General features: G+C 40.8%; 1 long non-coding RNA gene across 1 annotated transcript; it reads left to right on the forward strand.

The window, feature by feature from the left end:
* Nucleotides 1-27772, forward strand: LOC117345528. The gene is made up of 3 exons (XR_004536453.1): nucleotides 1-1497; nucleotides 25145-25287; nucleotides 26404-27772. It is a non-coding gene; the product is annotated as an uncharacterized LOC117345528 (long non-coding RNA).
* Nucleotides 27773-27925: the final 153 nt, after the last annotated feature.

The raw sequence follows: 27925 nt of genomic DNA on the forward strand, positions 1-27925 counted from the left end.
AAAACGGTGCCATTATGAGGACTGATCGTTAATGGATGTGACGCTAAGAAGGTGATGAAGACGAGTGGCTGGCGTTGGCAGGGGATTGACCCATCAGTGTCATTATGTGAACTCCTGCCAGCCCAGCACTCCCCAGGGGTAAATTGTGACAGCCCCGGGGATCTGAGGTTGTTGCCTATCTACACCCCAATGCCTCTGAAATTTATACACATGTGGCTCAGAGTAATTAGCTATATAGTGAAACAATTCCACCAGAGGTAACCAATTCATCCTGTCTTTCTCAGAAAGCATACACGTTTGAAGGCACCATAGATTACCTTCCTTTTTTTATGTGGCAAATTTAATATTTCTCAGCCACTTTCTGTCCACTGCTTCACCAAGCCTATATTTTAACCATTTCACTCTGAGCTGTGAATGGCCTCTATCACTGTCAGTGCTTTTTGGAAATTTTTGGCTTGATTTATAAGAACTTACCTCCTATTTTCTCTGCAAAAAAACAAAACAAAAAGGCTTGATAAATCATTCCCAAAATGGTACAATTTTTTCCAGCTACAAGCAGTAAATTGTATACAGTTACTCTCACTCTCTCTTTCTCTCTCTGACATCCTGTGATATATTAGAAGCCTGCTCAAGCACTCTTAGTAAATTATGCTTTTAATTGCAAATGGTATTTGATGTAGCATTGACTACACAAAAAATATAAAAAGAAAAAAAAAAGAAGAGGTTGTAGAGTGGTAGATTTAGAAGTGACATCAGAAAATTATTTTTCATTGAAAGGATGGTTGATGCCTGGAATGCCCTGCCATGGGAGGTGTTGGAGACAAAATCGGTGATAGAATTCAAAAAGTATTGGGATGAGCACAGACAATCACTAATTATAAAATTGGTGGTATAAAAAACAAAACTTAAATGACTGCATGTGATGATGTGTTGAGCAATGCTTAATGGCAACTCAGGCTGTGTAGAACTAAGGCGGACTTCTACGGTGTATGTCCCATATATGGCAAGACAGTGTAGGATGGGTTGGAGAGGGCTTTGAGGCCAACTCCAGTAATGTAATGTAATTTATTTCTTATATACCGCTAATCCGTTAGGTTCTAAGCGGTTTACAGAAAATATACATTAGGGTACATTAAATTATAAGTAAGATAGGTACTTAGAAATTCCCTTACTGTCCCGAAGGCTCACAATCTAACTAAAGTACCTGGAGAGTAATAAAGAAGTGAAAAATAGATATAGAGGAAAAAATAAGTAGCTGGAGTGTGAGGAGAGTGCTGAGCAGACTTCTACAGTCTGTGTTCTGTATATGACACAAAAGATCAAGATAAGCTGGAGTGGGCTTGGATGACAAGTTTCAAGTTTTCAAGTTTTATTTAAAATTTGATTAAACACCTATCTGAAATTCTAGGCGTTTTACAATAATAAAAGGAGAGAACAAAAAAACTCCAATGGACTTATACAATCAAGACAAAGACTCGACGTACAATTAAACGAGAGGTAAGAGGGGAGAACTACAATAAGTTATAGAAAAGAAAACGTTGAAGGAAAAAACAAAGGGAACGAAGGGAGTACCTTGTTTACTGTTGGGTACCTGAAAATCGGAAAAGGAAAGGTCAATGTTCAAAGGCGTCTGAAAATAAAACATTTTAATGTGCCTTTGAATTTATCCAAATTTTGCTCTTCTCTAATATTAATTTGCAGTGAGTTCCAGATCATGGGGGCAGTTACTGAGAAAGTTGTTGCTCGGTGAGTGAAGACGTGAAGATTAGCTATTGGGTGGTAGATCTTAGGGTTCTGGGATGATCATGTGGAATGAGGAGTCTATTAATAATGACTAGTTCCTTGGTTTTGGTTGGATATAAGGACCGTACCAGGCTAAATTCTATGGTCTGTGAAAGGCAGCTGAAAATTTCTCAGCCCAGTCAATAAGAGAATGATGTGGAGTCATGAAATCTACAAGTTATTCCACACCTTTCTTGACACTTTTTGTCTCAATGATATGAAATGAAATGAAAGGTGTTAAGAAAAGTGTAGAATAATTTGTAGGTTTCATGGATCCACATCATTCTCTTCTTGGTTAGGCTGAGAACTTTTCAACAGCCCCTCACATTGTGATGTCATAATGCCTCATTCCACCAATGCCTAAGAGCCAACCTCATCAGTGATGTCACAATGGCTTGGTTTCCCTATATACGTGCCCATTTACTAGATGCATTTGCCTCACTGAAATGAAAAGTGTCAAGAAAAGTGTGGAATAACTTGTAAGTTTCATGGCTCCACATCATTCTCTTCTTGGCTGGGCTGAGAACTTTTCAGCAGCCTCTCGCATGTCCCAGAGATGACAAAGAAAGACCAGGATTAGAGAATGACACGGGGAAAAAATCTGTCCCCGTCACCGCCCCGTCACCGGCCCACCATCCTCTGCACCGCCCCGTCACCGCCGTTCCCTTCACCGCCCCGTCACCGCCATCCCTTTCACCGCCCCGTCACCGCCACTGCCATCCCATTCACCGCCCCGCACCGTCCCCGCTGCATCCATATAAGCCTTAGTACTGTAATATTTAGCTTATTCCTTTCTTATAAATCAAAGTTCCTGCTACTGAACTAGAGAAAGAGATGTTCAGCTGGCAGGGCTTTGTTTATAAATTTTTATCAACACAACTAATATACTATTTTATCCTAAAGCAAAAAATAAATATAATTTTTTTTTCTACCTTTGTTGTCTGGTTTCTGCTTTCCACATCTTCTCATTCAATTCCTTCCATCCACTGTGTGTCTTCTCTCTGCGTCTTCCACTTGCTGTTACTGTGCCTCTCCCTTCACCCCCCCCCCCCTCCAATTGGTCTAGCACCCATCTTCTTCCCTCCGCTCCCCCATAGTCTGGCATCTGTCTTCTTCCCACTCTGTCTTCCACATTTCCCTTGGGGTCTGTTCCTCTCCACCCTCCTTCAATGTCTGTCCTATTCCTTTCCACCACCACCCTTCCCTCCCTCCTTTACCATCTGTTCCTTTCTACTACCCTTCAGCTCCTCTCGCGTGGCCTATCTATCTACCTTCCTCCCTCTTATTTTCATGGCACGTTACAATGTAATTTGTGCAAGCCACTGGAGCCTGCAAGCTCGGTCCCTGTCCCATCCCCACAAACCATCTCGCTTCTGTGCTATTTTCCCCATTTCTAATATCTCCCCTATGTATCTGCCATTGCCCCCCCCCCGTGTCCATATACCATCCCCATGGCATGTCCCCTTTATGTCACTGTCCCTATGCCCCATGCACATAATTTCCCCTCTTTCTGTTACCTTCCTGTGTCCAGATTTCCCCTATCTTCCTCTTCCATACCAGTGTGTCTCTTCTTTTCAACCCCATCTAGCTTTTTTCCCTCTTTCTTCCCCTCCCCCCCTTGCTTCTAGCATCTGGCTCACCTGCCTGTCCTTCCCTTTCTTTCCTGCTGTGGGTTTTTCTTTCCGTCTTCATCCCCTTGGCCCAGAATCCTTTTCCCTTTCACTCCCTCCTTCCAATTTGAGCCGGGAACACGAGCGATCGCACGGTCCCCGCAGCTACCACCCGCCTGCCCAATGGATCCTACTGTTTAGCCAGCTCTCTCCCTTCTCCTCACCTTAGTTTGTAGGTTTTGTTTTTCGGCGACATGCACACTTTCCCAAAGAGCCGCGCATGCGCGGCTGCTCAGTGTTCAATCTTCTGCTCTGCTACAACTTCCTGTTTCCGGTTGCGTCAGAGCAGAAGATCAAAACTGAGCAGCAGCGGGTGCGCGGCTCTCTGATAGCGTGCGGGTCGCTGAAAAAGAAAACCTACAAACTAAGGTGAGGAGAAGGGAGAGAGCTGGCTAAACACTAGGATCGATTGGGCAGGCGGGTGTGTGCTGCGGGGACCGCGCGATCCTTCATGCCTCACTGCGGGGACAAGACCATTCACCGCCCCACGGGCGGTGAATGGCCTTGTCCCCGTCGCCGCAGCGACTGCTAGTTTTCGTTCCCCGTTTCGGCGGGTGACCCGCGGCTAAAATGCGGTGGCCGCGGGTAAACCGCCACCGTGTCATTCTCTAACCAGGATCAAGAATTTATGCCACAGTCATTTTTGGTTTAACCATCTATATATATATATATAAAATCGGAGGTATGTATGTATGTATGTGTGTGTGTATGTGCCGCGATCACGCAAAAATGGCTTGACCGATTTGAACGAAACTTGGTATGCAGATCCCTCACTACCTGGGGTGATATGTTCTGGGGGTCTCGCGGCCCACCTGCACACGTGGGCGGAACTACAAACAGAAAATCAGATTTCACCCATTCATGTCAATGGAAAAAATGTAAAAAGCTGCCATTCTCACAGTAATTCAAAAACGGCTTGACCGATTTGAACGAACCCTGGTATGCAGATCCCTCACTACCTGGTGTGATATGTTCTGGGGGTCTCGCGGCCCACCTGCACACGTGGGCGGAGCTACAAACAGAAAATCAGATTTCACCCATTCATGTCAATGGAAAAAATGTAAAAAGCTGCCATTCTCACAGTAATTCAAAAACGGCTTGACCGATTTGAACAAACCTTGGTATGCAGATCCCTCACTACCTGGTGTGATATGTTCTGGGGGTCTCGCGGCCCACCTGCACACATGGGTGGAGCTACAAACAGAAAATCAGATTTCACCCATTCATGTCAATGGAAAAAATGTAAAAAGCTGCCATTCTCACAGTAATTCCAACTACCTGGGGTGATATGTTCTGGGGGTCTCGCGGCCCACCTGCACACGTGGGCGGAGCTACAAACAGAACATCAGATTTCACCCATTCATGTCAATGGAAAAAAAGTAAAAAGCTGCCATTCTCACAGTAATTCAAAAACGGCTTGACCGATTTGAACGAAACGTGGTATGCTGATCCCTCACTACCTGGGGTGATATGTTCTGGGGGTCTCGTGGCCCACCTGCACACGTGGGCAGAGCTACAAACAGAACATCAGATTTCAACCATTCATGCCAATGGAAAAAATGTAAAAAGCTGCCATTCTCACAGTAATTCAAAAACGGCTTGACCGATTTGAACGAACCTTGGTATGCAGATCCCTCACTACCTGGTGTGATATGTTCTGGGGGTCTCACGGCCCACCTGCACACATGGGCGGAGCTACAAACAGAACATCATATTTCACCCATTCATGTCAATGGAAAAAAAAGTAAAAAGCTGCCATTCTCTCAGTAATTCAAAAACGGCTTGACCGCTTTGAACGAAACTTGGTATGCAGATCCCTCACTACCTGGGGTGCTATGTTCTGGGGGTCTCTTCACCCAAGAATTTATATGTTCTTGCTCCTGGAGGTGAAACTAAAAATGTTGTTTCTAATCAAGTTTTGTGTTAGTTGTATTGTATTCATTTTGTCAAATATTTCACATTATTATTTGAATATTGTACTTTTTATAAAGCTGTAAAAAAATAATTTCATTCACCACTATAAAGTATCTTTATTTGAATCCATTTACAGTGTTATTGCTATAATTAAATACCCGTGCAACGCTGTGCCATCAGCTAGTCTAATATAATAAAATGGTAGGACGCGCATGCGCACTAAAAAAACGTGTTCCCTGATCCCGTCGCGTTTTTTTTAGTGCACATGCGCGGGTTTACGTCACCAAACTCGGCAACTTGGACAACAATCGCGCTTATGCTCAAGCCGCCGCCACGAATCCTCTCTCAAACCGCACCAGGATCGAGAGAGGAGCTGCGGCGGGGGCTTGAGCATAAGCGCCATTGTTGTCCCCCTACCTAGCTGCGAGGCTGCGGCGGCCTTCCTCACGATTTCACGGTGCTTGGTCCGCCAAACAATTCCTGCCGTTAACCAAATTTGCCCCACCGTTCCTTCCCTTCCTCCATCAGGTACAGTTCAGCTCCGCCTATGTTAAAAGCAGCTGCTTTGAAATTGGAGCCCTGCCGCCACCGTAACACGTTCCCTCTGCCGCGGTCCCATATGTCAGAGAAGGGGCGGGACCAAGGCAGAGGGGAAAGTGCTACGGCAGTGGCAGGGCTCCGATTTCAATGCGGCTGCTTTTAACATTGATTGAGCTGCACTGCACCTGATGGAGGGAGGGAAGGAAAGGTGGTTGTGCGCTGTTGAGCCCCTCTGCACGGGCCCAAACCAAAAAAGGAGCCAGGACTCTTCCCAACCCGGCGCCGCCAGACCCGACAAAACGGCCCTACACTCACAGACCCGCAAGCAGGGTTGCCATGGAAACCTAACCGGAATTACATGCAGTCGCGCAAGGGTCAGTGAGAGGGGATCAGGAGCTAAAGAGAGATTGAAAAAAACAAACAAACAACAGTGCACAAGTAGAGAGAGACACACAGACAGTCACAGAAGGACAGGGGGCTAAAGACACAGATTGAAAAAATAACAAAACACAGAGGACAAGGAGAGAGAGAGACACAGACACTCACAGAAGGACAGGGGGCTAAAGAGACAGATTGAAAAAATAACAAAACACAGAGGACAAGGAAAGAGAGACACAGGAAAAAAAATGACAAACAGACATATAGCAGCCAAGGAAACAGACATACTTACATACAGCGTCCAAGTAGACAGACAGAGAGACAGCAAAAAAATACAAACAGCCAAGGTGACAAACAGAAAAAAATAAAAAATACAATGCCCAAGGATAAATTCAGGAAAAAAAACCTTCCAGACATACAGTGGCCAAGGAGTTAGACTGAAAAAAAGGCATACAGACATACAGCAGCCAATGAGACAGACAGACTGACAGCGACCAAGTAGACAATCAGCAAAAAAACACAAACAAACACACAAAGCAAAAAAATAGAAACATACAGCGGCCAAGGAGACAGGCATGTAACAAATAGGAAAAATAAAAAAACTTTTAATAAATCAACCATACATGAAGAAGGAATAAAAAAAAAAAAAGGGAAAAGACACCTACAGGGAAACACAGGATCAAGAGCATACAGAGAAAACAGAAGTTTGCAGGAATCAGGAACATATAGAGAAAGGAGAACAGAGACCCCTGCAAGAAGAGAAAAATAGCAAAGAGACTGGGGATGAGAAAGAGAGCAGAGATGCTTGCAGGGAGAAAAAGCTAAGCAGTAATGTTACAGCTTGAGAGTGCAGACTGAGGAAGAAAGCAGAGACAGCGCTACACAGGGAAATGGAGGGAGGAAAGAGACAGAAAGAAAAATACAGACAGACATAAATTCTAGCACCCGTTAATGTAACGGGCTTAGCGACTAGTGAATTTATAATGAGTGTGAATGTTGGGTATATTACATGGACTATTCAGTTTTTTATCTGCCGTCATCTACTATGTTAATGGCTTATAATTTGTTATTTATATTCTGCCCTTATACAAGGGGGATCACAACGCTGAATACATAATAAAATACAAAAATACAAACCACGTGCAAAACGCATTACAAGACAATCATTAACAATCATCAGCAAAAGCTCATCACAAAGGAGCACCTTAAAAGAAGATGATCGTATTATCAGTCAACATCATAAAAATCCACTGTAATATGTACAAAGAAGAAGAAATAAACTATACAGTTCTCAAGATAGGGAGAGGAAGAGGAACTACCATACTTCCAGGAAAACATTTTTAAAGAAAAGGGAAAATGGTGAAATGGTTCTGCTATCATATATACATCAATCCATTCTAGGCAGATGGACTAGAAAGTAATGGAGACCAGAGAGGTACAACCAGGAAAGTATTTAAATATTGAGGCTCATAGAATACATACGGTACTTGACCATCCACACTCCCTCCCCAAAGATTTATAATACATTTAAAAGGAAAATTTAACTGAAATCGACCCCAAGTTGCAAAACTCTAGGCTACCACAAAAGGGAATGAACATAAGAATTGCCGCTGTTGGGTAAGACCAGTGTTCCATCGTGCCCAGCAGTTTGCTCATGCTGCAGCCCATAGGTCAAAGACCAGCGCCCTAACTGAGATTAGCCCTACCTGCGTACGTTCTGGTTCAGCAGGAACTTGTCCAACTTTGTCTTGAATCCCTGGAGGGAGTTTTCTACCACTCCCTGGGTGAAAAAGAACTTCCTTACGTTTGTACAGAATCTATCCCCTTTCAACTTTAGTGAGTGCCCTCTCGTTCTCCCTACATTGGAGAGGATGAACATCCTGTCTTTATCTACTAAGTCTATTCTCTTCATTATCTTGAATGTTTTGATCATGTCCCTTCTCAGTCTCCTCTTTTCAAGGGAGAAGAGGCCCAGTTTATTTAACCTCTCACTGTACAGCAACTCCTCCAGCCCCTTAACCATTTTAGTCGCTCTTCTCTGGACCCTTTCGAGTAGTACTGTGTCCTTCTTCAAGTATGGCGACCAATGCTGGATGCAATATTCCAGGTGAGGACGTACTTTGGCTTCTGATATTTTTAGGTTGCTCTTGCCACATCTTGATAAACCCTAATTCTTTGACCTTAAACATCTTACACTCTTACAAAAGAATAATTTCAACATCCAGTCCCACTCAGGGTCAAATACAAAATCCAGAGTCAATGTCCCAGTAGAAGTCCTCTACGCCTTTAATGATTCAAATTCTTCCAGATAATATAAAGAATGACATGAACTCTGGGAAATATCAGCCACATAACATATATGCATACACAAAAGAAAGTATAATATTAAAAAATGTGATGTCTCTATTTCTCAAGGTTATTAAAAATTTGATATACCGCTTTAATACTGTCATAGCAGTATACATAACATTAAAAATAAAGTTTAAAGCTATAAACATAACATTAACATGTCATTAATACCTAGGCGCGGGGGTCGGCAACCTGCGGCTCCAGAGCCGCATGCGGCTCTTTTCCACCTTTGCTGCGGCTCCGGTAGTGTGTCACGCAGGCATGCAGCTTAAGTCCGGCGTCGCGGCGGGAAATAGCCATGCTGAGCAGTGAGCTCAGCACATACACAGATGAAAGCCTTGCTTGCTGATTGGTCCGGCGGCCCCGCCCCGCCGGACCAATCATCAAGCAAGGCTTTCATCTGTGTAGTGCTGAGCTCACTGCTCAGCATGGCTATTTCCCCCGCGACGCTGGACTTGTAAGGTGCCTGAAAAAGAAATCATCCTGGCCGGGGTCGGTGTCATGCTCCGGAGATCTACAGCCTTCCTATCTCCCTTCTACCTGCTTCCGGCCACATCCCCTGCTCCGCGGCTCTCTTCGGCAACTCAGCAGCAGCTTCTGACGTCGGGGCCTACCCTCTGCGAGTCCCGCTTGTTTCAACTTCCTTTTTCCACAAAGGCGGGACTCGTAGAGGGAAGGCCTCGATGTCGGCAGCTTGTCTTGATCACTGCTGCTGACGAGTTGCTGAAGAGAGCCGCGGAGCAGGGGGGTGTTGCCAGGTGCAGGTAGAAGGGAGAGGGCCAGATGCAGGACTCTTGGGTGAGGGAGCAGAAGAGAGAGAGAAAGAGAGAGGGGAGGGAAACAAAAGGAAATATTTCATACTGGGCTGGGCCGAAGTGGAGGGAGGGTGGAAAGATTCTGGCTACAGGGTGCATTAACAAAGGAAAAGGGGGAAAGCTGAAAATGGAGATAGTGACACAAAGAAGAGAAAGGGTAAGCAGGACCTACTGAATAAGGATAGAGATACAGAGGGGACATGAAGAGGAGGTGAAATAGAGACATAGAAGTAATGCTGAAAAAGTGGGGGGGGGGGGGAGATAAAGACATTGAAAGGGCAAATGGTGAACATGGCGTAAAGATAAGGACAGAGACAAATGAAGATTCTGAAAAAGTGGTGAGATAGGGATATAGGTGAGATGGACACAAAGAAGGGTGATGCTGGAAAATAGGTGGAATGGTAATTCTGACAGACACAGAAGGGAAATGCTGGATCAAGGAGAGATGGGGCTCAGGCTGGATGGAATGAGGAGAAATGCCTTGTTGGCCCGGAACTTCCTCTCCTACGTCAGGGAGCGGAATGCTGGTCAGCGCAACACTTCTGCAGGGAAAGCTTGGGACGGCGGTGGCTTGGGGGCTGTTCCCCGATTGCGGTGGCAGCAAACCGAGTGGCTTGGGGGACGGCACGGAGACAGAAAGAAAAAGTTGGGGGAGAGAATGAGGTCTGGAGGAGAGGAAACATACAGGAGGCTGAAAGAAAGGAAGAAAGATTGGATGCACAGTCAGAAGAAGAAAGTGCAACCAGAGACTCATGAAATCACCAAATAGCAAAGGTAGGAAAAATGATTTTATTTTCAATTTAGTGATCCTGTATATAGCATTAAGATAAGAAACAATATATGCAGTGTTAGATTTGTTTTATAATGGTTTTGCGGCTCCAAGTTTTTTTTTCTTTTCGAAAACGGGTCCAAGTGGCTCTTTATGTCTTAAAGGTTGCAGACCCCTGGCTAGGGTAATTACAAGACAAATCGAGACATAGGGAGAGGAGGGGGGAACTACAATTATTTATAGGAGAGAGGAGAAAGGGTAATACAAAGGGGAGGCTATGCTTTTCCTTAGTTATCTTTAAGTTGCGGGAATCATTGAATTGATCGGGCGGGAGGCCATAAGTTATTTGCGTTTTTAAACATGTGGAGGGGCATAATTGAAAGGAATGTCTAAGTCTGTTTTCGTCTAAGTTGCAAGTCGTCCAAAGTAAAAAACAGTGTAGGATACATTTTCGAAAAATACATCCATAAAATATTTGTTTTCGAAAATCATATATCTATACGTCTAGGCCGTCTGATCGTCCAGATCGCTAAATCGTCCATCTTTATACATTTTCATCCAACTTTTCGTCCAAGTCCAAAATGCCTAGAAACAGACCTTTTGGACGTAGGAGGGGTTTGCAAAGTGATGGACAGGACACCCACACAGGGCACCTAAACAGTGGGCCACCTTACAGGGCACTGCTGTGAACTTCACAAAAAGGATGCCACATAATCATCTAACTACAGCTCACTTATAGATAATGGTGAGCCCCCCAAACCACCTCCAGAATCTCCTAGACCCACCTATCTACCACCCAAATAGCCCTTATGGCTGCAGAAGCCACTTATAGGGCAGTACAAAAAGGTTTGGGTTTTTTTTTTTTAGGGGAGTGCACATGTTTCATCATCAATGCAGTCATTACAGTGGCTTATGGGCATGGGTCCTCCTCTCCATGGGTCCCTAACCCACCCCCAAGACCACTTAAGACGCCTCTGTGCAGCGCGACTAGGCTTTCCTATGCCAGGCTGCCAGTTGTGATTACGATTTTTATAGGGGCGGGGAGGGGAGTCGGTGATCACTGGGGTAGCGTGTGGAGGTCTGTACTATGTGTTTGCAGTGCTTATCTGGTCACTTTAGGTTGGTTTTTGTGACTTAGAACATGTTTTAAATGGTCTAAGTCACAACGTCCAAGTTTCGTCTATGCTGTGTTGTAAAACGTTCAGTTATACATGCAGTACGACTAAATCTAAGCCGGCCCACGTCCTTCCCAATTCCCGCCCTTGACACTCCTCCTGAAATGCCCCGTTTAGCTCTGGTCATTCAGCAGCACTGTGAAGGCCTAGGTCATTTATAAATATGTCCAAAACCTGGTTTTATTATTGGCACTTGGATGTATTTTGACAATGTTCATCCAAGTGCCGACTTAGGCCATTTTTTGGACGTTTTCCACTTTCAATTATGAGCCCCATAGGTTTTTAAGTTTGTTTTAAATTTATCAATATTTTCCTCTTCTCTTAATTGAGCGAGTAGGGAATTCCAGTGTTCAGACGCACTTACCGAAAAAATGCATTTACAGGTAGTGTCATAAAAGAGGTGTCTGACTAAAGAAATATGTAAAAGATTTTGATCTTAACATTCTAGTGGAACTATAAGGAATAATCAGCCTGTCCAAGAAAATGTATATATGAAGAGATTTTATTTTAAATGTTAGCAGTAAAATTTTATATGTAATCCGATGTGTTATCAAAGCCAATGTGATTTTATTAGGAATGGGGTTACATGACCAAATTTTTTTCCTTTATATATTAGTTTAACAGTAGTATTTTGAATAATTTGTAACCTACGAAGTTCTTTTTGAGGGAGTCCATTTTATAACGAGTTACAGTAGTCTAACTGAGAGATCACTAAAGAATGAAGAAGAATATTGAGAGAGGAAGGTTCTAATAGATTTGAGATGGACCTAATCATTCTTGGTTTGTAAAAACATTTTTTAGCGACAGCCTATTTGTATATGAAATGTTAGTTTTGTATTACTCCAAGAATTTTGACAGAATTTGTGAATTTTAGTGGGGTAGATTTGAAAAGGATGGGGGAAATCGGTAGATCATTGGAGTTATTATTTGGGGAGAAAATCATCCCTGTTGATTTTTGTGGATTATGTAGTTTTCTGTTATTTTTCATGTTGAAATTGTAAAATTTTGTGAATCTATTTTTATCATTTTCATTTCTAGTGTTTTACTCAGAATATAATGCCCAAGCATGTTTTTTTTTAAAAAAAGAGATTGATGGGAGGGCTGGCATTGAGATGATCCCGATTGTTGAGTTTAATTATCAAAATATAATGTGGTCAGAGAGAGTCTAAAGGTCTGGTTCAGCCATGGTTCATCTGCTGACCATCCATACTAGTGCATTCTTTTGGCCTGCTTGGCCCTTCAAAATCAACTCCCACTTTCATGGCAGATAATTGTTGAAAACCTTTTTGTTTGTGAATGTTTTTGGGAACTTAGGATATAGACCCATGGGTGTGTGAGGTACCTGGGAGAGAGCTTGTGTGCTGTGGTCGACTGCCTGGGAGCTTTCCTATTGCTCATGAAATTTCTTATCGGATTTTATATACCGCAGGACCGTGAAGTTCTATGCGGTTTACAATGATTAAAAGATGCTACAGATTGAGTGGAATTAACAAAGTTAAGAGCTAGTGATAAACAGCTCTAGAGATCAGATATTGTGGACTAAGATTGTACAGGTCAGTTACCTAAATACTTCAGGAACAGATATGTTTTTAGGTTTTTCCTAAATTCCCCATAAGTAATAGACATAAGCAGTTGTTCTAGGTCTTTACCCCATAATGCTGCCTGATGGGCTAGAAGATGATGATGTTTTTAAAATTTACATCTTCTAACCATTTCTTCTCTGTGTTTATGTTTCTGTAATCACCTTGGCCTGTTCATGATTTGGCAATATATCAAGATTCAATAAATGATAAATAGAATGGGTACAAAGCTGACATTTTGCCTGGAATACATAACATAAAAATGCACTTTTATACTGAAAAACCGTTATGTTCTATGCGGTTCACAAAATCTAGAAAATAAATGCAATAAATGGAAAATATCTAACTTCCAAAGGATTTAATAAATAGGTTTTTAAAGCACGTCTAAATTGGTGATAGGTATTGGAAGATACAATTAGATGATTCAGTTCCTTGTCCCAAGATGCTGCTTGAAAGGACAAAAGACACTGATGAAATCTCTTAGATTTACAACTCTTGGCGGACGGAAATGCAAAGAATGCATGAGATTTCCTAGATTGTTTTGTAGTGGTAAATACAAATGAATTCAAAAGCTATTCAGATATTAAACCAGCATATGCCTTAAAACAGATACCTAATGGCCTTGCACTGGCTTTGACTGTGGCATGTCAACATATATTGATCACAAAGAGGAGTGTCCTTTAGACATGTTCAGCCCCAGAAGTTTTGTTTTGCTTAGTTTCCTGTGTCACTTTATGTGAACTTTTTTTTGTTAATTTTTAAAATATATATATTTTTTTAATTACAGGGGCAATGCTAGAAATAGTGTGCACTCTTTCCAAAGAACGTACACTACTTCCAACACAGGAGAAAACCCCAAAATGTGAGGGATTTTAAGTATATAAATGACATGGTATTTGAAATGCATGCACAGCCATTGTGCCTTTCCTATGTGACACAATGATTTCTAAGTCTCCCAAAAAGTTTGAAACCCGTGGAGGCAGTTTGCACCACGATCGGTTTTAGACAGTTGATTTAGAAGTTGATCAACACTAAGAAAAGCAGCCATTGGATCTAAAAAAAAAATTACTGCAAAGTTCATCCCTTTCTCCTAGTATATAGGGATATCTGCACCATAACAAGAACTGAAGCCAAACTATTGTCCTGTAGGAAGTTTCAAGTTTATTAAGTCTTGATATACTACTTTTACAAACCAAAGCGGTTTATATCTTTACAGTGTTAAAAAAATTAGTTAAAAATCAGGGGAATAGGCAAACAAAACTAAAAGTAACAAGACAAAAATTGAAATGAGGGGAGAAAGGGTAAGGATACAATATTAAAAATAAGTTCAAGTTTATTAATTTTAATATACCGACCATTGACTGACACCTGGCCAGTTTACAATGTTAAAAATGAAAGGTTAAAAATAAATTATTATAAGGGGAGGGGAAGTGTGAACATTAAATGGACAAATTACAGGAAAAACATCAGGGAAGCAAGCAGCTTTTTTTTTTTTTTTTTCAATCAGCTTCCTCTAATAGGGTATGTTAGAGACCAGGCAGAAGTTTAAAATATCACTATCTAATGAAATTTGTAAAAAAGTAGTTGCAGACATTGCTTCCTGTGAGGTGGCTGGATGGCAGTCTCTCTAACAAGTGATGGAAGTTTCAGATGCAATGACCTCATAAACGTGGAACAAGGGTCTAAGCTACATGATTAGGGAACAGAAGCCATTTAAAGCCCGGAGCCAAAACTCTCATGTATTTGTTCACCATAAAACAATCATGTGTCTACAATAACTGGTCACCAAAAAGAAAAGCATCAGGGTAGTAATTATGCACTTCTCTTCTTCAAATTGAGTGAGAACACTCCAATTGTTCTTACACGAACATCTTAATTTTCTGATTTCTACCAAAATGGTTGCAGGAATTCAATATTCACAACTGCTTCTCAGTATCCCATAAGTTGAGTGGGTTTTTAAAAATTACACACAAAATCTAAAACTAACCAAGGAAAGGAACATCAGAAACCTTACATGGGAAGGGAATCATGTGGCCTCCTATAGGACACAGCTATTTCAGAACCCACTTCACCAATCCCATGACTTTAATCACTTGTTCCTCCCCCCCAACCTCACTATTTCTACGTTTTTATTTATTACACATTTATTTTAAGTTAAATGTATCTAAAACATTCCACAAAATGCAAATCACAATAATAGCGTGTGCAGCTGGACTTATCTATCCCATAGGATTCCAGCGCTGTCTATATTTTTACTTCCTACAATAACTGGTAACATTTTGTAAAGAGTTGACAGAATTAGATGTTGGTAGGTAAGAACCATTTGGTCTACCTGTTGAGACAGACATGGGATGGTAGCATGGAACGCTGCTACTATTTGGGTATTTGCCAGATACTTGTGACTTGGATTGGCCTCCGCAAAGATGGGATACTGGGCTAGATGGACCATTGGTCTGATCCAGTAAGGCTGTTCTTATGTTCTTATGGTCTACTTGATTTTGGCTGTGTAGCTAAATCTCAGTTTCATGTTGGTTGATCAGTTCTCTTTTTCTTGAATCTAATCTAATCTTTGATTTTTTTTTTTATACCGATTCATCCCAACAAGAGGGCTCGACTCGGTTAACAAAATATTAATAAAATTGTAAAGAAGATTAGAGCAGAGACAGCTTGGTGCTACTATACTGCCACACTGTGCATGCCAACTTTTGTCTTCTCCTTTTTTGGCCTTCTAGTGCAATGGTACTCACGGCCGATGGGCCCGATTATCACTGCACTGTTCCCTCTAAGCTCAGCGGGAGTCCTCCCACTGCATTGCTGCCAGTGGAGGGCGGTGCTTCAATACTGTGTTTTAAATTCTGCAGAACTATTGAAAATAGGCTAGTGAAACAGCACCACCCACTGACAGGATTGTAGGTAGAAAAGTCCCACTCAGAGAGAACAGAGGTTATCAGGATATTCTTAATGAATATGCACGAGAAAATTTGCATACAATGGAGGCATTAGGCATGCAAATCTTTCTCGTGCATGCTCTTTAGGGATATCCTGTAAATCTGACTGGTTAGTGGCCATTTAGGACTGGAGCGGAATATCCAATCAAGCCATGAAACTTTACTGCTTTACTGCTACCTAATTTATCTCCTTTCTCAAGCAGGAAACCAGCTATGTGAGGTAAGACTTTTATACAAATGCAGCCATGTGCAACAGTCACTCAGCTTTGCACAACAAAGGACTTATCTCCATTTTGCATCGATGGGAAAAGTCCTTGTTGTAACAAGGCCCAGTCTCAGTGGATGACATCACTTTAAAAAAAAAATAAAAAAATCTATCTTGAAGGAAATAGGGGTCTTTAATTATAGGCATTTTGTGAACTGATTCTTAGAGACTGACTATAAACAAGCAATTACCATGGGAGGCGTTGATAAGAAACACTTTCCTGAGCTGTCAAAAGGAGCACTCCGAGCATGGTTGGGCCAAATGCAATTTATTCAAATATATCTCACTGGCAAAAAGAGCAATTTGTAGCCTACCATACTTGGGAGAATTTCTATCAGTTGTGTTCTAAGTTCAATATGAGTTACAGTTTGGATATTGTTATAATTGTGATGTTATTCTCAAATGCATGTACAAATATAATGATATAGGGAGTGACCTACATTGTTGGCTGTATAACTGCTCTGTGTATAATGCGTAGATGTGTCTTCAAGCCTTATGGGCGCCTCAGGAAGGCTAGTATTGCTGAAACGCAGTCTGTGTTGGGTCCTTGCTTTATTTTATTTTAATATAATTATTTTTATTCTGCATATCCTACAATTCTATGAGGATTACAAATTATTCAGGTACTCAAGCATTTTTCCCTGTCTGTCCTGGCAGGCTCATACTCTATCTAATGTACCTGAGGCATTGGGGGGTTAGGTGACTTGCCCAGGGTCACAAGGAGCAGTGTGGGATTTGAACTCACAACCCCAGGGTGCTGGGGGTTGTAGCTCGAACCACTGCACCACACAATCCCCTCACTGCACATCCTCTCAAACAAAGTACAGTTGTTGTTTTTTTATCATTTTAATAAATGACTTTATACCTTTATACCTGGATTTTTCATATATTTCACTGCACTCATCTGGGTACCAAATATTCTTTGTTCTACTGTTTTCCACGTCTTTTGTACTATGGAATTTGTGTTTCTCCCTTTCTTGTGTGTGGCACTGAATATTGGCCAGTACTCATATAAATCTAGGTCAGTGACTCACCCTGGATATTCAGTGATGATGCATGATCCAGCATTGAATACCCAGGTTTATCTAATCTAATAATTCATTTCTATACTGCATAACCAAGAAGTTCAATGCGGTTTACGTAGATTTCAAATAGCATATAAAAGGATTAGATTCGTTAGATACTAAACAGAAAAGTTTTCAATTGCTTTCTAAAATCATTGTAAGACTCCGACCAAAGTAGTTCCCTATCCCAGAGAGCTGCTTGGTAGGCAAGCAAATGGTGGTGAAATTTTTTAGTCGATGGAAAACCGAACAAGCCATGAGTACTTCGCTGATGTTTGGATCCAACAATGGAGAATGAATCAAGAAGATAAGTGGAAGTCATACCGAAGAGAACTTTATAACAAAAACACCCAAACTTGAATTTAACCCGGGCCTCAACAGGCAACCAATGCAATTCTCGGTAAAAGGGGCCAACCTGATCGTACTTCCTTAAGCTAAAAATCAAGCGAATTGCAGCATTCTGGACTATTCTTAACCTTGAAAAATTATTTTGGAAGCCCCCCAAGAGCACAATATTGCAATAGTCTAGCTGACTCAGCACCAGTGACTGGACAAGCAATCTGAAGGATGCAACATCAAAATAGGATCTAATGCTACGCAGCTTCCATAAGGTATAGAAGACCTTCTGGACCAAAGCATTTACATGAATTTTCATAGTCAAATTATGGTCTAGGTCTAGGATAATACCTAAAATCTTAGGGCTCCTTTTACTAAGGTGCGCTAGCGGGCTTAGCGCGCGCTAAATGCTAATGCCTCCACAGAGCTTGCATTAGTATTTTTCATTTAGCACGTGGTTAGCGCATGCTAATCTTTAGCGCGTGCTAAAAATGCTAGCGCACCTTAGTAAAAGGAGCCCTTAATAGTAGGTTAACATTATTTATCATTAAAGAAGATTCGATGGAATTTTGACCTTTAGATGCAACAAAAAAATTTGGTTTTTCTGGGTTTAGTTTTAATTTGAATTTTAACATCCATTCTTCAATAATCCTAAATATCTCCTCTACCATGGATGAATAGTTTTAACCCCAAATAAGTCAACTTTGAACCCAGAGAAGATAGATATATATTAAACAGTAAGGGGGAGAGTGGGGAGCCCTGCGGAACGCCACTTGGGCTTTTCTATTTTTCTGAAAATTCATTATTAAATTTAACTACGGCTATCAGCATCTTAAAAACTGCCACAGGTTGAATATTGGCCTGTAAGTTTTTAGCTTCTTTCAGAAACTCAAAGAATGAGTCTCAAGGTTTATGTTTGTAAGCATGGGGCTAGTTTAAGAAGTGGAGGCGATGTTGTTCCTCAAATGCTCTGGGTGCTGGCACTGACTGGATCCTGTCTCTCTTCTGAAATGACTCCCAAATCATTGCTTCTCCAGAGACAAAGTAGGGAAGCTATGCCCTGGGGTCATTGCATTACTGCACGGACATTTCTCAGCGTGGACTTCAGTAAATTTTCAAAACAAATGTATGCACATGATTCTACTTTGGGAATTGCTCCAAGGAGTTTGTACACTTTTGGTTACACCTGCTGTCTGCCAGGCAAAAATGATATGGGCTAATTTAGGCATGCAAACGAAAACCTCTCCCTAAATGTGCTTCACTGGCTACCGTTTGAGGGTTGAGTGTTATTTAAATTTGGAATGCATTTGTTTTAAAGTTTAATTTGGCTTAGCGCTGGCTTACATTGTTTCTCATTTTAGTTTTTTTATTTCTAATAAAAATATTCGTAGATCTGGTTGGTTTTATTTTCTTTCAGCAAATGCATGTCGTTACAAAAATTTTTTAGATAGGACCTTAGCATTCCAAACAGGATTAATGAGTTCATGTTTGACTCTTCTTGTTTCTCCATTTCATACTTACTATCAATTTCGAAAAGAACTTAAAACCCACTTATTTAAACAATATAATATACGTTACTGATTTTCATATTATCATGTAGTTATAATGTACTTTTAATCTTTTTATCTATACTTATTTTAGTTTATATTGTGTTTTTTTAATTCATTAGTTTTAATGCTTGTATTAGTTATTTAGAATTTTATTATGTATGATGTTATTATTATATATATGCTGAGTACCTATTGTGTAAACCGCTATGAACTGCTGGTTAGGCGGTATATGATAACAGATTGGAGAAGGTTATCATGCCGCTGTACCGGGCCATGATGCGCTCTCACCTGGAGTACTGCATCTAGCACTGGTCGCCATACATGAAGGACACGGTACTACTCGAAAGGGTCCAGAGAAGAGCGACTAAGATTGTTAAGGATTGAAGGAGCTACCGTACAGCGAAAGGTTAGAGAAACTGGGCCTCTTCTCCCTCGAACAGAGTAGATTGAGAGGGGACATGATTGAAACATTCAAGGTACTGAAGGGAATAGACTCAGTAGATAAAGACAGACTGGTCACCCTCTCCAAGGTAGGGAGAACGAGAGGACACTCTCTAAAGTTGAAAGGGGATAGATTCCGTACAAACGTAAGGAAGTTCTTCTTCACCCAGAGAGTGGTAGAAAGCTGGAATGCTATTCTGGAGGTTGTTATAGGGGAAAACACCCTCCAGGGATTCAAGACAAAGTTAGACAAGTTCCTGCTGAACCAGAACATGCTCAGGTAGGGGTAGTCTCAGGGCACTGAACTTTGATCAGAGGGCCGCCATGTGAGTGGACTGCTGGGCACAATGGACCACTGGTCTGACCCAGCGGCGGCAATTCTTATGTTCTTATATAAAAATAAATTATTATTAGGAATGACTTTGCTGAGTCTGAGTAAAGATCCATGTAACTGTATGCATGTTAGATTCCATTACATTCATTCTAATATTTTGCAAATACCCAACAGGGTTCTTATTTTATTTATTTAAGAAAATATTCTGTCTAATTTCCTAAGGGCTCCTTATACAAAGCCGCACTAGGGCCTTAACACTCGGAATAGCGCGCGCTAAATTGTCACGTGCGCTAGCCACTGCCGCCTCCTTTTGAGCAGGCAGTAGATTTCCAGTTAGCGCGCTAATCCGGTGCGTGCAATAAAACCGCTAGCGCGGCTTTGCAAAAGGAGCCCTAAGTAGAAAAGCCAAAAAACAACAGCAGAGGTCCAGAGCAATGTTGGTGTGTAATTTTATTTGTCAAATCACAAGGTGTTGTGCGATGGCTCAACACGCACATGTTTCGGCCTCTGGGACCTGCCTCAGGAGCCTTAGTAAAACAAAACTTGATTGTTTGCGTAATATAGATATTGATGAATTACAGCACGATCATGGAAACACTAATCCCCTCTTTTACTAAGGTGCACTAACTTTTACTAAGGTGCATGCTAAATGCTAACGCGTCCATAGACTAACATGCACGCGTTAGCATTTGGCGCAGGCTAATCAGCGCACCTTAGTAAAAGAGGGCCTAAATCGTACTGCCCACACCAAACTATTCTGGACCTCTGCTGTTGTTTGTTGGCTTTTCAACTTGTTTGTGGAGGTTTTTCTCCTGGTTTTTGTGTTAATTTCCTAAGTGGATCACGAGACAACATCTGCTGTAATAATTCCCTTAGCGCGCATGCGCACTTCAATTTTCATGGCATCATAATTAAATCCTCCTAACTCCAGTCCATCAAAGTGCAAAATATGCCTCAACAGACAAATGTGTCTTCAAGTTTCAAGTTTATTAGGATTTTATATACCGCCTATCAAGGTTATCTAAGCGGTTTTTACAATCAGGTACTCAAGCATTTTCCCTATCTGTCCCGGTGGGCTCACAATCTATCTAACGCCTTCAGCATTTTCTTAAACAGTCTCATATTGCTAAACAACCTAAGCACCCCTGGTAACGCACTCCAGAGACGTGGACTCGCAACAGATATTGCTGATGTCTGAGTGGCCACATATCACACTGCCTCGTGTTTCTCATTAGATAATAAGCTCATTGCATTAGCAGGCTGCAAACACCTACCAGGTATATACCTCCTCTGAGTCTGTGTCAAATACCATGAAGCCTTATCATAAATCACCCGATGAATTATAGACAAGATTTTATACAGTATTCAAGTCGATACATGATAAGCAGCTAATGCAACTGCTTCAACAAAGCATCACATGATCAAAACGTGAAGCCTCCATTATCATTCTTGTAGGCATGTTCTGAACAAGGCCACCAAATTACACGTGTTTTAACCTACTATTATTCCCTTTTATATTCTCCTGTTCTTTATGCATTGTAGTTCTTCTCACCTTCCTTTTGTTCCTGTCATCATTTATGGGGAGTGTGTGGTGCAGTGGTTAGAGCTCCAGCACCCTGGGGTTGTAGGTCAAATCTCACACTGCTCCTTGTGACCCTGGGCAAGTCACTTAATTTGTACCAAAAAATACTTTCTTTGCTTATAAATTCTTCTTCCAATTCTTAGAATAAACCTCCCATTTAATATTTTTAGTTCTCTTTAATCTCAATTCTAGACAGTTTATGGTTTGTTAGGTAATATTTTTAAGAGAGCAGAGAGAAGTAGCTGCTGACTAAACATTTGTTTGGGTTTTTTTGTCCGATTACATTACATTACATTAATGACTTCTATTCCGCCTGTACCTTGCAGTTCTAAGCGGATTACATCAAAAAGATAACTGGACATTTCCAGGAAGAGGAATACAATTACAGACGTTGGGCCTAATACATCAAAACGATAGCTGGACGTTTTCATTTTGAAGGGAGGATCCTAAGAGGGGGAGAGAGGGGAGAAGAGTGGGGGTTAGGAAATTAGGATGAATTTCTTGAATAGTATGGTTTTGATTTCTTTTCGAAAAGCTTTGAGGTCAGTTGAAGCTGTCAGTAGGTTGGTGATGGAGGGGTCCAATTTAGCTGCATGTGTTGCTAGTAGGTTGTAATACATCTTTTTGCGCTTAGTTCCTTTATAAAGGGGGTAGGAGAAAGGGGACTGGGTTCTCCTCTGTCTGGAAGAGAGGTTCCTATTTAGGCAGTTGTTTAGGTGGGAGGGTGCCGTTCCGTTTAATGTTTTGAATAATATGCAATATAGCTTGAATTGGATGCGGGCTTGTATTGGAAGCCAGTGTAAATCTAGGAAGGCGTTGGTGATGTGGTCAAATTTTCCAAGGGAATAGATCAGTCTGAGGGCAGTGTTCTGGACGGTCTGTAGTTGTTTTATTAAGTAGGTGGGACAAGGAAGATAGAGGATATTGCAATAGTCCAGTAGACTTAGGACTAGGGATTGAACTATGAGTCTGTATTGTTCTTTGCCGAAGAATTTTCTAATTTTGCGAAGGTTGCGCATGGTAAAAATGCTTTTTGTGTGATTTTGTTGATTTGCACCTGAAGAGTGCAACATCTATCTACTGTTACTCCAAGGAGTTTGAGAGCAGGCTGTATAGGATATTTGGTGGTTTTTATTTCTATTTTATTTCCGATGCCCTGATGCAGCAAAAGCAAAACGCGGGCAGCCTTCGCTTAGCATGAAAAGCTAAGTACTCTTAAAAATATTACCTAACAAACCATAAACCGTCTAGAATTGAGATTAAAGAGAATTAAAAATATTAAATGAGAGGTTGGAGGTTTTTGAACCGATGAGGATTGTCCCGTTTACGTTTGCGAGCCGAGTCAAAATAACTGGCTGCAAACTGGGATCTGAGGTTTTTTCCTCCAATTTGTCAGAGCATAGTGACGACGTCGTTCTAACAAAAGTAGTGACCACCGTATCACACTTATATTCTCATTATTCTAAGGCCCTCTTTTACAAAGGAGCGCTAAGTGTTTTAGCACGCGTTATATCAATGTGTGCGCTAACCGCTCATATGTCCATAGGATAACATGCACATGTTAGCGTTTAGTGCGTGATTACCACGTGATAATATTTACCGTACGCTAAAAAGCATAGCGCACCTTAGTAAAAGAGGGGGTAAGATTTGGAAGAAGAATTTATAAGTGAGGAGAGTATTTTTTGGTATTGATTTGATATTTTCTCTCACATTGCCCGTATATAATATATGCCAAGTCACTTAGGCCCAAATTCTGTAACTGGCGCCTAAAGTTAGGCACCTATTTCTGAGGCGCCCAACTAGATAGGCGCCTATCTAAATTGAATAACAAAGCTCAATTAAGCTTTTTAATCAGCACTGATTGAAACCTAGGCACCTATCAAGAAAGCGCGATTCTGTAACAAGGCGCCTCTAAAAATTTAGGCGGCCTTCAAAAGAATAAGCGCTAGGCATGTTGGGCATGGCCATATGTTAGGCGCCTTGTTACAGAATCACGGCTGTTAAGCGTGCTTAAGCGCTCGCATGGGCGCCTAACTTTTAGTTGTGCCTAGAGCTGGCCTATTTAATGGGCGCCTCCAAAATAGGTGCTCATCGTGATTCACTAAACAGCACCCAATTGTACTTGAATCGCACTGAACAGTGCCTTTATAGGCGCCTAACTTTTGGGCGCTTCTTATAGAATTTGCCCCTTTAATCCCCCAGTGCCCCAGGTACATTAGATAGAGTATGAGACCACCGGGACAGATAATAATAATAATAACTTTATTTTTGTATACCGCCATACCCAGGGAGTTCTAGGCGGTTCACATCAATTAAACAAAACTTAATAAGAAATTACAATAAACTATCTTTACAAGTAAAGAAGGTATTGGAACAAAATTAACAAGAAATTACAATTGATCATGGTTACAGTTGATCATAATTACAAGCAATGAGGAGATGAAGATGGGCATGCGAGGGGGGGGAATGAGTAGGTCATTGGAGTTAGTGAGATGGGGGAGATCAAAAAGAGGGGGGAGGGGACTGGGAGAGTTAAGTCGTTTGAGGGAGGGGAGAGAGAAATGGAAGAGATGGGATTAGGGATATTGAGCGTGGAATAAATGAGTTTTGAGTGTTTTTCGGAAATCAAGGTAGGTGGGGGCCTTGAGCAGAATTTGGGCTAGCCAAGTGTTCTGTTTGGCTGCCTGGAAGGCGAAGGTTTTGTCGAAGAACCTTTTGAGGTGACAAAGTTTTAGGGAGGGGAAGGCGAAAAGATTGATTCTGCGGGAGTTCTTTTTGTTGCAGTTCAGGATGAAATGAGGGGTGAGGTAGCTCGGAGATAGCCCAAAGACAGTTTTGTAACAGAATAGGGAAAAATGCTTGAGTACCTGAATAATATGTAATCCACATAGAATATTTGCCTATGTTACAGTCTTACTCTGTTTGTTGCTCCCTCTTTTAAATTTTGTACATCGCATTGAATTTATGATATTGCGTTTTAGTCAAAATTTTATTAAACTTGAAACTTGATTTGCTATCCCCTAAAAAGGGCATTACAAAAGTCCAATTTACAAATTACCAATAAAAGAGAACCATCAATATCTGTCAACTAACAATGCTCAATATATAACAGATAAGATTATCAAAAATACAAAGCAGTATATTGGTCTCCTCAGACATGCGATTCTAGAAAGGTCTATTTTTGTGCATGAAGCAAAATTCTCCAGAAATGCTGTCAAACACGACCCTCTGTTTTAAGTCACTTCCCCCCTTTTATGAAGCTGCGTTCGCCTTTTTTTGTTTTTATTGCCAGCCGCTGTGGTAAAAGCTCCAATGCTCATAGAATTTCTTTTGCCGCCATGGCTGGTGATGAAAAATGCTAATGCAGCTTCATAAATGTGTGTATTTGTGTGTGTATTGGGGGGGAGGGGCTATTTGCACAACTTAATGAAAATGAAAGCTTTGCTTAAGATTCAATATCCTATAGCTTCTAGAAAAGAAAAAAAAAATTACAGAAAAACAATCATTCAAGCAAATTGATGTTCAGGGTTTTTGTCACCTTTCCTTTTCATCGTACTTGTGCCTAAAACTTAAATCACTCTATGACTTCCAATGCCTTTTTCTAGGCTTAAAGAATCGTTTTCCTTAAAAGATAATGCTGTATGTCTTTCAGAGCAGAAAATGAACACCAACACCTTGGAAGCTGAAACAATTTATTTGGGGAGGCCTTAAAAATTGAATGTAAAAATTGGTGCCAGCCAAATACACGTATCAGCATGAATTATAGTGCCAGTAATTTCAGCAGTGGATGCCAAGGTGAGAATCAGTTTGAAAGGAGGAGATTGTGTCCAAGTACAAGAGTTAAACCACAATATGGATGTCTTTTTGAAGTTCACAGCTAATATCGACAATGAAGATGAGCTCTTTTGAAATTCAGGGCAGATGCTAGGTTGTTAAACAACTTAGAAGAACAGTAAAGGATTAATATTCAGGATATGGGAAGTAGCCTGGCTAACTCCCACGGTTGATGGTGAGCTCAGATGTTCAATGCTGGGGCCATATCTGACCTCCAGCATTGAATTTCCAGGTTAAATATAGTTGTTGAAGACTTAGGGCTCCTTTTACTAAGGCGCGTTAGGGTCTTAACGCGTGGAATATCACATGCGAGCTAGACCTTAACGCCAGCATTGAGTTGGTGTTATTCTAGAAGTGTACCGTGTGGTGTAGCATGCTGTAATTTTGTGCGTACGCTAAAAACGCTAGCGCACCTTAGTAAAAGGAGCCCTTAGACAGCTTAGGTGAGCTGAATGAAAGATTGACTGGATGTATGAAAAGCGTGAATGAGTGGATGGTGAAGCATAAATTGGTTTTGAATCTTGCAAAATCGGAAGTTATGTTGATTGGGAGAAAGGATGAACCGCAATGGCCTAGAGAGATTAAGGTTTATGATCAGATCTTATTGATACAACGAAAGTTGAAAATTTTAGGAGACTGGCTGGATTCTACACTTACCCCCTCTTCTACAAAGCCACACAGTAACGGGCCCGAAGCCCATAAAGATTTAAAGGGCTTAGTATGAAGGATCAAGTTTTGTCTGTAGTTAAATCTGCTTTTTTCCAGCTGCGATTGTTAAGACTTTTAAAAATGATGATGTCGACATATGATTTCCGTAGAGTGGTACAGACAATAGTCTTATCAAAACTGGATTATTGCAATGCCCTTTATTTAGGGATTACAACAGTACAGTGTAAAGCATTACAAATGATTCAAAATGCTGCTGCAAGGTTGATTTGTGGTGTTAGAAAGTTTGAACACATAACACCTTGGTTGAGGAAACTCCACTGGCTACCTGTACGCTTACGTATTATTTTCAAGACATTAGTACTGGTGTTCAAAGTAATTTACCATGGAATTCCTTTGTATTTATCACAGGCTACGGCAATCTATCAACCGCTTAGAACTCTGCGGTCTGAGGGTGCGATACGATTGTCGATGGACTTCTCAAAAGTGCACTATGAGAATATGAGTTCTTCTGCTATTTCCATCATAGGAGTAACTCTCTGGAACAAATTAACTGGACCGCAAAGAGCTCTTTCTGATATTCAGAAGTTTAAGAAAATGATCAAGACTACAATTTTTATAGAAACATTCCAATGAATGATGATTCTGATTTATTCCGATCTTTTGGTTAATATATTATAGAGTGCTGTGAATTAATTGTCCTCATTGAATGATCTGTAATCTTTGATGTTTGTACAATTTCTGTTTGTCTTATTTTATACATGTTATTATTTGTAAATCCGTTTAGTTCAGTCAATCATATTATCGCACCTCAATTATTGTAATGTTACCTACCTCAGTATTACAAAAACTTGCTTTTATAGATTACAACTGGTCCAGAATACTGCTGCTAAATTGATTTTTGGGAATCGTAAGTTTGATCACTTGACACCTTTGCCTCAAAGTCTTCATTGGCTCCCTCTTTACTTTAGAGTTCAGTTTAAATGTGCTTGTGTTATTTTTAAAATTCTTTATGGTATCTTCACTCCTCTAGTTTCTTTATAGATTCTCTTTTGCAAGAGGAGACCAACAATTTAAATTATCTCTTCCTTCCAGAAAAGGGATTAAAGGAGTTAAGATTTTTGGTCAATCTTTGATTTTTAAGTTTCCCCAACTTTGGAATAATCTTCCGCTCCTTTTAAAAAGCTCAGGTTCTCTTCCATTCTTCCATAAACTCTTGAAAACCACTTTATTCACTAAGCACTTTGGAAATTAATTTTCTTTGAAATCTTTCTTCTTATGGTGCTTATTTTTTTATTTTATTATTTATTTATAGAATTTTATAATATTACCAAGCATATACATCTTGTACAGCAAAGTGCGGTCAAAACATAATAAACTGAGTCCAAAATTGAAATATGAAATGTACAGTAATAAACAATTAAATTTAAAAATAAAAATACATAAAGTGAAGATAATCTAATTTGATCGCACACTAGTCCTCAATAATTGGATCCAAGATTTAAAGAGTAGAACAAAATAAGTCAAATAAAGTTATCAGGAAAGCCATGTCTACTGCAGTACAGAGAGCTAATCTTCCTTAGGCGCAGTCATTCCCTTCTCAAGACGTTTCATTGAGAGAAAACTTATCAGATGAGATGGCTCTGTGAAAATGTACTTCAAGGATAAGTATCTAACTACACATTTACATGGATATCTCAAAAAGAAAATACCCCCTATTTGAGTCACTCCAGGTTTCAGAAGTAGAAATTCTTTTCTTCTCTTTTGAGTCTCTCTAGAGACATCAGGAAAGATCTGAATATGATGTCCCAGGAAGTCCTTGGATCTATTTTTAAAGAAAAGTTTTAATATCCAATCCTTGTCTGGAGCCAAGGCCACAGACAACAAGAGAGTGGCTGAAACAGCCAATTCTCTATCTGATTGTTCCAGAATT

The sequence above is a fragment of the Geotrypetes seraphini genome, chromosome 11 (genome assembly GCF_902459505.1).
Source record: "Geotrypetes seraphini chromosome 11, aGeoSer1.1, whole genome shotgun sequence".
In the NCBI taxonomy this organism is placed as follows: domain Eukaryota; kingdom Metazoa; phylum Chordata; class Amphibia; order Gymnophiona; family Dermophiidae; genus Geotrypetes; species Geotrypetes seraphini.